The following is a 14,920-nucleotide window of genomic DNA, read 5'->3' on the forward strand; positions in this document are numbered from 1 at the left end:
TTTACAGACTAACTTTACTAAAATACATTAAGCTTGTGTATTATAGGGGTATTTTTATTTAAAAAGTATAATTTCGGCCGGAACACCACTTTAACCCCACAGGAAAAAAGGGAGACATAGCAGTAAAGCAAGCCTAATATAGGCCTGCACCTGCTAAAGTCTAGCACAATATTGGGAATATGAAAATGGTAATAAAAACTAGTAAATAAATAGATACATTTATCCCTTACGGGATAAATGTAATTATTTATTTACTAGTTTTTATTACCATTTTCTCAGATGACCAAGGGGCAAGTGGCCTTTTCAACCCACGGTGATATTCCTCAGTAGTAGGACGCCCTTTGTGTTCAGTCCTGGTGGTGGTCCTGTGTGTCCCCAAATGTGCTAAATTAGGTTTTTTGCATGTTTAATGTATACGAACATTAAAATCGCTCTGTAACGGTTATGTCCGCTTACTCTGGAATTTTTTATAAAATACTTTCAGATAAATTTCAGATACATATTTCACCATCAGCCCTTGAAGAAGAGGTCTAACTACTTACAACCTTGAAATGCGTCAGGCTTTCTGTCCCAGCCCATTGCTTGGACAGCTGTGTGTGGTGCCTTTTTAGTATTGTTGTATCAGATCTATATACACATCTTGTTTGCTAACATCCAACTCTTTTATTATTGTCATGTTTTAACTTAACAAGAGGAAAAAATCTTTGCTTTTTGCAAAAACGCATTAAGAACACGCGTGCAGAAACGCATCCGGAACAGATCTGTAGTGCGTTTTTGTGGCACGAACACGCCCTAAGTTACTGATATACCGTATTTATCGGCATATAACACGCACCCCAAGTTTAGGAGGGAATTTTAAGGAAAAAAACTTACATTTAAATGCCCATCAATGCAGCCTTATCGGTGTCCATCTGCAGCCTTGTCTAGTGTCATTGCAGCCTTGTCAGTGTCATTGCAGCATTGTTATTGCAGCCTTCCAGTTTAAAAATGGCGCAGCCGAGATACAGAGCCGGATGTCCTGTGTATCTCGGCGGCGCTCGGGGGCTCTCGGCTCCTCTCGCAGTCCCGCCCTGTGATGGACATAACACGGGTCCAATGGCGGGACTGGGTGTGACTGTGATCGGAGCCGAGTGCCGCCGAGATACACATAGCCGAGTGTCCTCGGCTAGGCTCGGCTCCACTCACAGTCACGCCCAGTCCCTGTGTTATGTCCATCATAGGGGCGGGACTGGGCTTGACTGTGAGCCGAGCCTAGCCGAGTACACTCGGTTATGTGTATCTCGGCGGCTCGCTCCTCCGCTCACAATCAGTGCGTGTTATACGCCAATAAATACGGGTATATCACTTTATTTATCGGCATATAATACGCACTTTTTTCCCCTGAAAATCAGGGGAAAATCGTGGGTGCGTGTTATAGGCCGATCCCCGACGATTTCTGTGTCATCAGAGCGATCGCGGCACCGAGACTGCAGGGAGCCGAGATACACATACCCGAGTGTTCTCGGCTTTTTTCGGCGCCGCTCACAGTCACGCCCAGTCCCGCCCTATGATGGACATAACACAGGTCCAGGGGCGGGACTGGGCGTGACGGCGGCGCCGTAAAAGCCGAGAACACTCGGGTATGTGTATCTCGGCTCCCTGCAGTCTCGGCGCCATTTTTTGAATCTACACCGAGTGCACAAAGCTGCACTGACATGGCTGGACTGGGGCAAACCTGCACTAACAAAGCTGCACTGAGGCAAGGCTGCACTGACAAGGCTGCACTGGGGCAAAGATGCACTGAGGCAAGGCTGCACTGGGGCAAGGCTGCACTGGGGCAAAGATGCACTGAGGCAAGGCTGCACTGGGGCAAGGCTGCACTGGGGCAAAGATGCACTGAGGCAAGGCTGCACTGAGGCAAGGCTGCACTGACAAGGCTGCACTAGGGCAAGGCTGCACTGACAAGGCTGCACTGACAAGACTGCACTGGGGCAAGGCTGCACTGACACTGAAAAGGCTGCAGATGGACAGATAAGGCTGCATTGATGGGCATTTTAATGTAAGTTTTTTTTTCCTTAAACTTCCCTCCTAAAATTTTTTTTCCTTAAAATTCTCTCCTAAACTTGGGGTGCGTGTTATACATATATATATATATATATCACTTTAATATACTAGGAGTGGGTTTTATTAGTTCCCCTGTTGCTGGCAAGTCCAGGTTCTGGGGGAGTTTGATATCCTGAGGTCCCCCCCCCCCATGTAATCCTCCATAGCTAGTTATAAATAGCGCAGTTTGTCATTTTGTTGTGTTTTTTTTTTTTCCCCTCGGATTCAAACATATCCCGGGTGATTCTCATCACAATCAGAAAGGGAAGAAAAGACAATGCAACAGTTGTGAGGGGTGCGAGCGCGCTGCACTCGCAGGATAATTTCGTAGGCGCCGCGCACACATAACATTGCACAATGAAAACGCGCAGTCGGAGATGTGACGCGCACGCCTGCGAGTGACCCGGCGTACAGAGAACGTTTCTGTTGTCTTTTGCCATCTGCTGTTCTCATCATTAAATCTGAACACCCTTCTGCTGCGCAATCTCCTCTCCCCGCCGCCTCTGAATTCCCAGCGAACGGCGTCACTCGCTATAATGCGCTCGCTTCATCTCTGCTGTAATTATTATAAACAGGGCGCGGCTGCCACCATGTCCTTTTTTCCCACAAATAGAACTTTCTTTTGGTGGTATTTGATCACCTCTGCGGTTTTTTATTTTTTGCACTATAAACCAAACAAAAAACACTATTTTTTTTTTACTTTCCGCTATAAAACACATCCAATAAAAAAAATGTAAAAAATCTAATTTCTTCATCAGTTTAGGCCAATATGTATTCTGCTACAAATTTTTGGTAATACAAATCCCAATAAATGTGTAGTGATTGGTTTGCGAAAAAGTTATAATGTCTACAAACTATGGGATATATTTATGCAATTTTTATTGATTGATTTATTGATTTTTCTTTTTAGTAATGGCGGCAATCAGCAACTTATACCGCTATAAGTCGCTGATCGCCACCATTACTAAAAAGAAAAATCAATAAAACAATCAATAAAAATTCCATAAATCTATCCCATAGTTTGTAGGCGTTATAACTTTTTCGCAAACCGATCAATACACATTTATTGAGATTTGTATTACCAAAAATATGTAGCAGAATACATATTGGCCTAAACTGATGAAGAAATTAGATTTTTTTTTTACATATTCTTATAATGACTGCGATATTGAGGCGGACAAATCAGACACTAAGTGACACTTTTTTGGGGACCTGTGACACCAATACAGTGATCCGTTCTAAACAATATGCACTGTCACTGTACTAATTACACTGGCAGGGAAGGGGTTAACATCAGGGGGCGATCAAAGGGTTACATTTGTTCCTAGGGAGTGCTTGCTAACTGTGGGGGGGGGGCTTGTACTGTAAGAAGACGGAGATCCGTGTTCCTGCTTAGCAGAAACACAGGATCTCTGTCTTCTCCTGTCACACAACGGCGATCTGCCTGGTTTACATAGGCAAACTGCCGTTCTGTCCGCCTTGGGAACGACGGAGACCAGGTCCAATCACAGCGGGAACGGGTCGCCGGCGGCGAGCGTGCGCGCCCCAGGAAGGGGGTGTTGCTGAACACAGCTATAATATATATGTATATATAGTAGCTGGGCTGCCCACCCTAAGCTGGTCTACTAATGGGAGGGTTGGAAGGTGGGAGGATGGGGGTGCAGCTGAACACAGCTAATATATATATATATATATATGTATGTATATATATATATATATATATATATATATTTAGTAGCTGAGCTGCCCAACCTGACCTGGTCTTCTAAATGGTGGGGGGGGATGGGGGTGCAGCTGGACATATCTATTTTAGATATAATATACACATAGTAACTGAGCTGGTATGATAACGGGGGTGCTGCTGGACACAGCTATAATATATATATGTACAGTAGCTGAACCGCCAACCCTGAGCTGGTCTGATAAGGGGGGGGGGGGGTGACACCATGATTTTACGCACCAGGTGACACCAAACTTAGTGGCGCCACTGGGCTTGTCTCAGCTCAGTGAATGCAAACAAGAAGAAGGATCATTTTAGTTGCCGCACATCCAACAAAATCTATAGGTAGCGATGGTCAGAGCAGCCTCAGACCAGACTCCATCCAGGCCATGCCCCCCCCAACTCGTTTCGCCTGCCCACGGGGCTGTGTCATAGAGCTCCTCCAAGGCTGAGTCTAGTGGACAGGGCAAAACATGTCAGGTTGGGCAAGGCCTGGATGGAGTCTGAGCTGAGGCGGTTGTTACCATCACTACCTATGGGTTTTGTTGGATGTGTAGGAATGATCCTTCTCCTTGTTTGCATATTTCAGAGGAAATTGAGATATTCACGCATTTATTTCCTTGGTGAGTCAGTCTATTTCTTGACCTATTCCTCTTTGTTTCGGCCTCCCATCTTTTTTCTTGCGCAGTTAGCACTTCACGAGCACTTCATGGAGGGTCACAGATCATTCCCATCTATTCTGATTTTCATGGCAGTTTCCGTTGGCTTTCGTTCTTTATTTTTCGACCTTAGTATCCTCCTTTTACCTTTATAATCCTCTTGGTACTACCAGCTCCTCCTGAGCCCTCAGGAGTGGAATGGCCCACAGAGTAAAGAGTAATGACCTTCTTCTATTTGCTTGGTGTCCATCCTCTGAGGAAAAGGCTTCTACAACAGCGGCCTGCTATGCAGTGTATTGAAACATCTCCTTTTAGCAGGCCTACATTTACAGCCGTGTCTCCTCCTTCTTTCTACGGCTCCCCTCTGAGGATTCAGTCACACAAATCTTCCCAAATTCAGGCTTTGTCTGCTGTGCTGCCTGCCTCTTTAGATAACCCAAAGTGCTCTGGGAATTTATTTTCTTGTCATCTGTTTGATGTCTATTGACAACAGAAAAATTGTATATGTATAATATCGATACAATGCATTAAGACTGTCTTTACAAGAATGACAACTACCCAAGTTTTTTTTTTTTTCAAATATGAGCTTTATTCAACTGTAACGGAGGGAGAGGTCCCAATATAACAGACATTTAGACAATACAGTACATATTACATACACCACAAACATTGTGAAAAAGTATAGGTAATTGTGATATACCGAACTTTAAAATACACAGGAGAAGGTAGTAAATAACCTATGAAGTAATATATAACATTTATTCCATGTGCGTCCCAACGCCAATGGGCCTCTACCCTGCCTTTTCCCTTTTTCCATAAAAAAAGAACTGTTTAGAGAAACAAAAGGGATGAAAAGGAGGTCTAGAAAAGGAAAGTGGGAGAAAGAAAGGGAGGAAAAGAGGCGGAGGGGGGGGTATGCCAGAGCGAGGGTAGGCCTAAAGAAACATTCTATGTTCCGGAATATTGTCATAATAAGCTATGAACCCAGGAGAGAGACTCCTTCTGAGTAAATAAAAATATTCCAGATCGTCCAGGTGTCTGAGTATTTCTCACGTTTATGTTGCACTGTGAGGACGAGGTCTTCCATTTTGTTCAGTTCTTCCACCTTGCGGAGCCATTCCGCAATGGTTGGTGGGCACTGTTGCTTCCAATGAAGCGGTATACATGCCTTGGCGGCATTCAGTAAGTGACGTATCAGAGATTTTTTATATCTTTTAATCGGGATTGTTGAGAGGTGCAGGAGGAAGAACGCCACATCGTCAGGGATCACATAATCAGTAAATTTCTGAGTAATGCGACGAACCTCCTTCCAGAAATTCTGTAGGTTAGGACCAAAAGATGTGAAGCATTGAACCCTCTCCCTCCCCACATCGGCAGCATCGATCTGGGGTGGCCGGAAAACATTTATGTAATCTGGAGGGGGTGAGGTACTATCTTGTTAGAATTTTATAGTTCGTCTCCTGTATTTTGGTGCACAGTTGATGATCTTTTGTTTTTGTATCTCCGAAAAATTGCGGTTAAGGTCCCTTTCCCATCTAACTAGACAGGGTAGATGTGGTTGTGTAGAGGGCGTGTTGAGTAGCATGTACATTTTGGAGAGAGTCTTCGCTAATGGCTCATTACCTGTGCAGTACTCTTCAAAGGTCGTCAGTTGTCGGGAGAAGTCTTGAGGGTTAGGGATTGAATGTAAGAAGTGATGCACTTTCACCGCTTTCCAAAAAGGAAGTTGGTACATGCCTGTCGCGTTCGTTAATTCTGGTAGCGTCGGCCAACGTCCATCCGTCACAAATTTGGCAGCATGGTCAAAGCCCGATCTTCGCAGGGAGTCAAATTCAATGGAATGGATGCCCGTTGCAAAATTTGGGTTTCCCAGGATCAGATATAAAGAAGAGTTGCTCGAGGTAAGGGAGTATTGAATAGACACCTGACTACTGTATCGTAATGTGGTACCCAATAGGGGGTGTGTTTTCAATCCCGAGGGGAGGAGGTCATAACACCAGAATGCACTTTTCAATGGTATGTCAGTTTGAGCTTGTCCTATCCGAACCCAGAGCTTAGTCCTCGCGTTGCGTCTCCAGTCAAGAATACGACCTAACTGGGTAGCCAGAAAGTATTGTCTGATATCTGGGAGCGCTAGGCCTCCATATTGTTTGGGAAGTGAAAGCATTGTCCTACGTATGCAAGGTTTTTTATTGGCCCAGATAAATCGGGTAAATAGAGCATGTACTTGTTTAAAGAATGAGTGCGATATGTGGACTGGAAGAGCTTGAAGCAGATATAAAAATTTAGGTAAAATGCAAATTTTTATGAGGTTACATCTGCCGAACCAGGAATGTAGACCTCTGTTCCAATTCTCTAAAAGGGAGCGAGCTTTAGTCAGAATGGGGGGAAGTTCAATTCATATGTGCGTTTGATATCAATTGGAATATTCATACCTAAGTATTTTGGAGCCACTGACGTCCATTTAAAACGGAAGCTGGCTTGCATAGATTGCATGAGAAGGGGGGCGATTGCAGTGCCCATAGCGGCCGTTTTGGTGAAGTTGATTTTTAAATTTGAAAGAGCACCATATGTGTCAAATTCTTTAAGGAGGTTTGGTAGAGAAATCGTGGGGTTAGATAGTGAGAAGAGTAGGTCATCTGCATATGCTGAGATTTTGCATTGGGTATCTCCCATGGGGAGCCCTTGAATGTCTGGATGTTGTCTTATTTTACATAAAAATGGCTCTAGGGAAAGTGCGAAGAGAAGGGGTGACAGAGGACACCCCTGTCTCGTTCCATTTGTGATGGGGAAAGGGGACGAGAGTATCCCGTTCGCCTTCACTTGTGCCGTGGCATTGGAGTATATCTTGTTTATCCATCTAATCATCCTGTCTCCTATGCCTATATGGCGAAGTACTGTAAACATGAAGTTCCAATTGACTCTATCAAACGCTTTTTCAGCGTCTGTGCTTAAAAATACACATGGGGAGCCATTAGCGTTCGCCGTATAGAGGAGATTTAATACTTTTATAGTGTTATCTCGAGCCTCTCTGGTGGGTATAAAGCCCACCTGATCTAAGTGAATTAATGACTGGAGATGTTGGGACAAACGGGTTACTAGAATTTTGGAAAACAATTTTAAGTCAATGTTCAGCAAGGATATGGGTCTGTAGCTCCCACATAAAGTCGGGTCTTTACCTTCTTTGGGGATAAGCGATATGTGGGCCTTTAGCATGTCTCTGGGAAAAGTTGCCTCCACTCCAACTTTATTAAAAAATGCTACCATACGTAGGCCCAAAAGGGGAAGGAAAGTTTTGTAATATTGGGTGGTGTACCCATCGGGTCCCGGGGCTTTTCCTGGTTTCATGGCGCCGATGGCGTTTTTGGAGTTCTTCTAGAGTGATTGGTGAATCTAGCTCCTCACTTATTTCGGTTTCCGAACTGCTCTGGCTAGAATCTTCCCACATTTGTCGCCGGACTCGTAAGTGGTTTGTCGGCAGCGTTGCAACGCTGCTTTGGCCTTATAATGTAGTAAGTATGTAATTTGTTTGCGTAATGTCCCAGGTTCTATCGCTGAGGTCTGGGATGGGGCATGTTTATGGCATGCTTCCACAATAGACAGGGCATCGAGGAGCTTTGTCAACTGTTCATTTCTTTCCCTCTTTATGCGCGCTCCATGTTTAATCAGTAGGCCCCTAAGGACTGCTTTATGGGCCTCCCACAAAACACCGGGGTCACATTCCTGTTGATCGTTTTCCCGAAAGTATGAGGTCAATGTTTGTGTCGCGTCAGCTAAAACTTCGGGAATCTGGAGGAAACTCTCGTTCAGTCGCCAGACCCTTGACCTAGACGCGGATGTCCCAGTGAGAGTGTATGTGAGGGTGATAGGAGCATGGTCTGACCATGTGATGAGGCCTATGGATGAGTCTACCACCGAGTGTAGTTGATTATGGGGTATCAAAAAGTAGTCTATTCTGGAGTAGAGTTTGTGGGTTTGCGAATAGAAAGTATAGTCACGCTCTCCCGAGTGTTGGAGTCGCCACACGTCAACCAATTGCGCTTTATGTAGGGAGTTAGCTATGCACTTTCTATGTGTCAGAGGTACTGAGAAGTGTCCAGAGGACGTATCCGAGGATGGGATAAGGGGGATATTAAAGTCCCCACCTAGGATCAGCTGGCCAGCCGTAAACTCCCCCAGTTTGTCTAAAATGCTTGTGATAAAGGTGTCCTGATGTTCATTAGGGGCGTAAATCGACGCCAATGTGAGTGGGGTGTCGCCGACTAGCCCTCTTAAGAACACGAAACGTCCTTCCGGGTCTTTGAGCGCTGCTTGGCACTGCCATGGAAGTCTACTCGAAATTAATATAGATACTCCCTTAGTTTTGGCTGCGGGGTTCGTTGAGTGATATGCCACCGGGAAGAATCTATTTTTAAGCAACGGGAACTTATCGTGCTTAAAATGGGTTTCCTGGATAAAGGCAACATCTGCCCGGGAGTTCCGGAGGTCAGTTAAGAGCATCCATCTCTTTTCTGGTATATTTAAGCCCTTCAAGTTGAGCGAGACTACTTTTATGGAATCCATCGCCCTGGCTGCCAACGGGGTAGGGAAGGGGAAAAAAGGAGGGAGTGGAAGAAGGGAGTAGAAAGAAGAAGTGGATACTGAGGAAGATTAGAAAGAGAAGGTCCACCCAGAAGGGGAGAGAGAGTGAGTCTCGCCCCCTATGTGAGGACGGTAGTACAGAATAGGTCACAACTCAAAGACCTGAATCTACTAAGGTAACAAGTAATGACTTGAATATATACGTCACCACCCAAAAGAGCCCTGGGGATGCGTGTAGGCCTAGTTAGGGGAGAAGTTAGATCGCGACTGGAAGAGAAAGGTCCCGACTCTCCCACCCACCCAAGTAGGAACTGGGAAGTAATTATAGAAGCAAAATGAATATAAAATGAACAGTGATGACATAGAACATAAAACATTAAATCAAGAACTATCACTGAGGGATCCCAAATACAAGTAAAGGAAACCATTAACATTTTCCCAGCCAATCTGTAACACCCTGTAACTTACTCTCCCACTACTACTCCTGTCCTCAATACATCTCCGTGCCCGAACCTGCTGCAGAGGAACTCCTCTAGCACATCTGGATAAGGGATAAGGGGTGTTCCCGGTGCTTCCTACTCATCCCATCTACCTCTCTACCTTAGACGCCCACCCCCCCTACATTAGGATATCCTTCAGGCTCTTCTCCCCTACTCCCCTACATACAACAGAGCCCCCTCCCGTAGATGGCCCCTGCTTGGGATCTATCTAGACTAAACCGGAACCTCTCTTCTCACTGTCTTATGGCCCTTGCCAATGATCGCCCAGTCTGGCGAAAGGTACGCAAATAACCTTATGTCCTCTTCTAAGTTGGGTATTAACATATCGCCTTGCCGGTCTCCCCATGCTTTACCCAGAATACCAGTAAAGTTTTACAGCACATATGTCCTTCCGAGTAGACACCCCACATTATGGAATGATAGGAAGTAATACTACGGATCTATGTAGTAGATTAAACAGTAACCTCAGCTTGTCTCTTCATCTTTTGGGAAGACTAGTGTTTAGCCACAAAAATAAACATCATAGTTTCTAACACCATTAGTAATATATGACCGTTGTCTACACCATATTCAATATGAGTTCTAGCGACTGTACCAGGAGAGAGTCAACCTTCTCAGGGCATGTAGGTGGTCCGGCATCCACAATTGTCCTCCGGATAACAGTGATTTGTTTTGTGTCTCCTCTGAAGTTTCACTATTCCCACCTCCGAAATCATTCCGACCATAGACAGAAAGATAAGTGTCCAGCATATTGGTCAAGTTATTGTATTCCCACAAAATAGAAAGCAAGATGCCCGTCGTAAGTCAGGGATGTACCGGGGGAAGAGTTTGGGCGCTGTCAGTCCAAATTTAAATGATGTTTGCATCGGGGGTGGGGAACCGACTAACCATTATGCCAACTGGGCAGTACAAGGTGTAAAAAACCCGGTTGCTCGGGGGGGGGGGGGGGGGGGGATGGCTTGTTCCAAAACCAGTGTCTAAATGGGCGATCCACATCAAGACCGCGTGTAGGTGAAACCCCATAGCATGTCAGGCATCGGGGAGACCAGGGATCCCCGGGGGGGCAAAAATGCTCTCACTCATAGCCAGAAGGGAATTCCAGTCGAGTCCAGCTGAGGCACAGGCGGGAACAAAGGGATCCGTGGAAGGAGATCCTCCTAAACTTTGGATCCCGGGAGCAGGAGCTCACTACGAAAAAACTAGGCAGTGGGAGAGAAACCAAAAAAAAAAAAAAAAAAAAGGGTGCTATGGCGGGTATGTGTGAAGGGAAAAGATACTCATGCTTCCTGAATGTCCTTAGGAGATACTGCACGGGAGCCTCGCCTATTCCTCAGAGGTCTCGGAGGCAATCCGCCGCTTGGTGTGGAGTTGTTTCTATGACTCTGAAATCTCGGCATGAAGCCCAACCAGTTCGGGACATCGATCGGCTCTGCTGTCAAGAAATCGAACAGAGCAGGCAGCGAGTCTGGTGAGCGGAGCGTGAAGGAGTGCTGATCTTTCCGAAAAGTAACCGATAGGGGGAAGCCCCACCGGTAGGTAGCATTGTGTCTCCGTGCCAAATCCAGGAGAGGTTTCAAAAGCGCCCGGCATTGAAGCGTTGCCCTGGAGATATCTGGTAGGATTGTAAGTGCCGCTCCGTCTAGCTCCAGGTCTTGTGTTTCCCATGCCTTACGTGCGATAATGTCTTTATGGGCATAATGGTTAAGCCAGAAAATGACGTCCTGGGGTCTGGCGGGATCCTCCGATCTGGGACCCAGTGCCCTATGTATGCGATCAAACTCCAGACGACCTTGTATTTGGTCGCCCGCCACCCTCTGGAAAATGTCAGCCACAGTGTCTGCTAAATCCGCCGGCCCCGTTGCCTCAGGGAGGCCGCGGAATCGCAGATTATTCCTGCGACTCCTGTCCTCCATTTCTTCCATGTGCAATTGTAAACCCAGTGACATCTCAGCCTGGGACCTGTGTTGTGCTTCAAGTGCCGTGACTCTACGGTCGATCACCAACATAGAGGTCTCTCCCGCCGTGAGTCTATCGGACAAGGAATGTACCTCCTGTTTGACCGCGTGGAGCTCTTTGCGGTGCGCCGCCTCCACACGACCTATCAGGGTTTCAATGTCAGCCTTCGTTGGTAAGGCCTGAAGAATGGCCCTCAATTCCTCATCTGCTCCAAACATCAGGGGTGGCTGCGGCGACATCCATGGAACAGTCGATAGGGATGGCGGAAAGTTGGAAAAGATCTCCGGGCTTTGAGATCTTGTAGGTGAGTTTAGTTGAATGTTGTGCATAGGGCTTGAAGAATGGGAGGCATGTGCTGTCACCATCTTGAGTTCCGGAGATCCCGACTGCAGATGTTGAAATATCCTCAGTATTTCCCCCTGTGCCGAGACCAAAGGAGTCGGTTTGTTGGTCTTTTTGTTCTTCTTTGATGTATGTTTCTTAGAAGAGAGCATTATGCAGTCAAAGGAGCTATACTAGCTGGGTGAGATAGGAGAAGGTCGGGAGCTTCACTCAAACATGTCTCTACTCAGCCATGTCCAGACCACGCCCCCCTTTTTTATATATATATATATATATATATATATATATATATATATATATATATATAATTGTAGTTTGTATTAAAGTTTCACCCAAAAACAGTATACAATACAAGACAACTATCCCACGATTTTTTTTATAATTGCAGTTTTTATTAAAGTTTTGTGTAAAAACAGTATACAAACCAGGACAACTACCAGAGTTTTTTTTATAAATTGTAGTTTTTATTAAAGCTTTATTTAAAAACAGTATACAAAACCGGACAACTAACCCAGTTTTTGTTTTACAAATGTAGTTTTTATTAAAGTTGTATCTAAAAACAGTGTACAAAGCAGGGCAGCTACAGCAGTTTTTAACTAGCTTTTGAAGTAAGGTGCACATGGAAGAGCTTTGCACAGCAAAAAAACAAAAGATTTCCCAGCACACTTACCAGCTAACCTGCAAATAAATCAAAAAGGCACAATCTAACACTTGGCATTAAAAACAGAGGTCTTAGTTGCATACATTTGCAAATGGGGAAGCCGCACTTCTTCACCAAGGCTCCTCTGTAAAGTGCGGTCCTAAGGCCTCGTTCACACAAGGCGTATGAATCCGTACCCCGTGTGAGGGCGGTGGGTACAAGCGCTCCGTGCATCCCCCATACAGGCAGTCACATTGCACACATTTGCAAATGTATGTGGAAGCTGCACTGCCTCGTCAAGGCTCCTCTGTACAGTGCAGTTTTTTTTTTGTATGATTATCCAGACCCCACAGTTGATGTAGAGGAAGGCGAAAAAAACCCTGATGAAGCATGGTGTAATTTGCTCCAACAGGGAAAAAATTCCTTCCTGACCCCCGAAGGCGATCGGATTGCTCCCTGGATTATACATCTGTGGGTGTACATCACAATATCTTTTGATGGTTTTCAGTTTAAAACTGCTTGTTTGATGAATATCAAGAAGTAAAGTCCAAAAATGAGGAATCTTTCTTCATCTGGATCTTCTGAAGATGATATCAATGTCTTTACAGATGAACTGTCCTCTCCAAATTTCTCATGAATATATCGGTATATACGCCCAATACAGGTAGTATGTCACATCAAGAACTATTGTTCATCATGTCCATCCACCCCTTTAAGGGGACGCAGCGGCTGGACAAACACAGCCCTAATTTGACAGGTGTGCAGGAGCGGGTGAGTGGCCCTGAATGCACACAAATTAGGACCTGTGTTCCCCGGCTGCCCCGCTGCTCCGTCCCCATATCGTAACATAGGCTGACAGCACCCTTCTGTTGGTGGGCTTGCTTGTTGGCATCCTGCTGTGGGTGGCTTGCTGGTTGGGACCCTGATGTGGGTGGGCTTTTTGGCTGGCACCCTGCTGTGGGTGGCTCCTCTGTACAGGGCAGTTTTTTTTTGTTTGATTTTGAATATTTGTTCATCTGGATCTTCTGAAGATGATATCAATGTCTTTACAGATGAACTGTCCTCTCCAAATTTCTAATGGATATATCGGTATATAGGTCCAATACAGGTAGTATGTCACATCAAGAGCTATTGTCCAAATATGAGGAATCTTCATCATCATGTCCATCTACCCCTTTAAGGGGACGCAGCGGCTGGACAAACACAGCCCTAATTTGACAGGTGTGCAGGAGTGGGTGAGTGGCCCTGAATGCACACAAATTAGGACCTGTGTTCCCCGGCTGCCTGGCTGCTCCGTCCCCATAGCGTAACATAGGCTGACAGCACCCTGCTGTGGGTGGGCTTGCTGGCTGGCACCCTGATGTAGGTGGCTTGCTTGCTGTCACCCTGATGTGGGTGGGTTTGCTGGCTGGCACCCTGCTATTTTTTGGAGTTGGAGCAGTGTGACCGCATGCAAACGGAGGTGTGCCAGAGTCACAGGGTCTAAGAAGCCACCTGGCCTCGCAGTCATAGGGGCCTTGCACAGCTGGCTAGTTTCTTTCTTTCCTTCCATCTTTCTTTCTTTCTTTCCTTCCATCCTTCTTTCTTTCTTTCTTTCTTTCGCGGTGGCCTCAGGCCTCGCAGTCATAGGGGCCTCGCACAGCTGGAAACGGAGGTGTGCCAGAGTCATAGGGTCTAAGAAGCCACCTGGTCTTCAGGCCTCGCAGTCATAGGGGCCTTGCACAGCTGGCTAGTTTCTTTCTTTCCTTCCATCTTTCTTTCTTTCCTTCCATCCTTCTTTCTTTCTTTCTTTCTTTCGCGGTGGCCTCAGGCCTCGCAGTCATAGGGGCCTCGCACAGCTGGAAACGGAGGTGTGCCAGAGTCACAGGGTCTAAGAAGCCACCTGGGCTTCAGGCCTCGCAGTCATAGGGGCCTTGCACAGCTGGCTAGTTTCTTTCTTTCCTTCCATCTTTCTTTCTTTCCTTCCATCCTTCTTTCTTTCACGGTGGCCTCATGCCTCGCAGTCATAGGGGCCTCGCACAGCTGGCTAGTTTACCTAATTAAGAAAGATGTAATCTGGTGCAGCTGTGAATGGTAGACAATCAGCACATTTGCTTCATTCATGGGCCCTCTTCAATGGCCACCATCACTGATGTGTTTTCCACCATTGGTCATTATCATTAGCGCTACATTTTTATTTGTATTTTAGTTTACCTAATTACCTTTCTTTCTTTCTTTCTTTCTTTCCTTCCATCTTTCTTTCTTTCTTTCGCGGTGGCCTCAAGCCTTGCAGTCATAGGGGCCTCGCACAGCTGGCTAGTTTACCTAATTAAGAAAGATGTATATAAATAACACTGCGCTAACCCAATATGCAAAAAGCAGCTACATAGAATATGACCAATATTAAAAACACAAATACAAATAAAAATGTAGCGCTAATGATAATTGACCAATGGTGGAA

The 14,920-nt window shown here is 45.7% G+C and overlaps 1 long non-coding RNA gene across 2 annotated transcripts in view; it reads left to right on the forward strand.

Moving 5' to 3' along the window:
* The window catches only part of LOC141112690 (uncharacterized), a 9,438-nt gene extending 8,758 nt beyond the window's left edge, over positions 1 to 680 (forward strand). For both annotated transcript variants that reach the window (XR_012236630.1, XR_012236629.1), the window contains exon 3: positions 485 to 680. This is a non-coding gene — a long non-coding RNA (uncharacterized lncRNA). The remainder of the gene's footprint in view (positions 1 to 484) is intronic.
* Positions 681 to 14,920: the final 14,240 nt, after the last annotated feature.

Source organism: Aquarana catesbeiana, linkage group LG11 (assembly GCF_042186555.1).
Source record: "Aquarana catesbeiana isolate 2022-GZ linkage group LG11, ASM4218655v1, whole genome shotgun sequence".
NCBI lineage: Eukaryota > Metazoa > Chordata > Amphibia > Anura > Ranidae > Aquarana > Aquarana catesbeiana.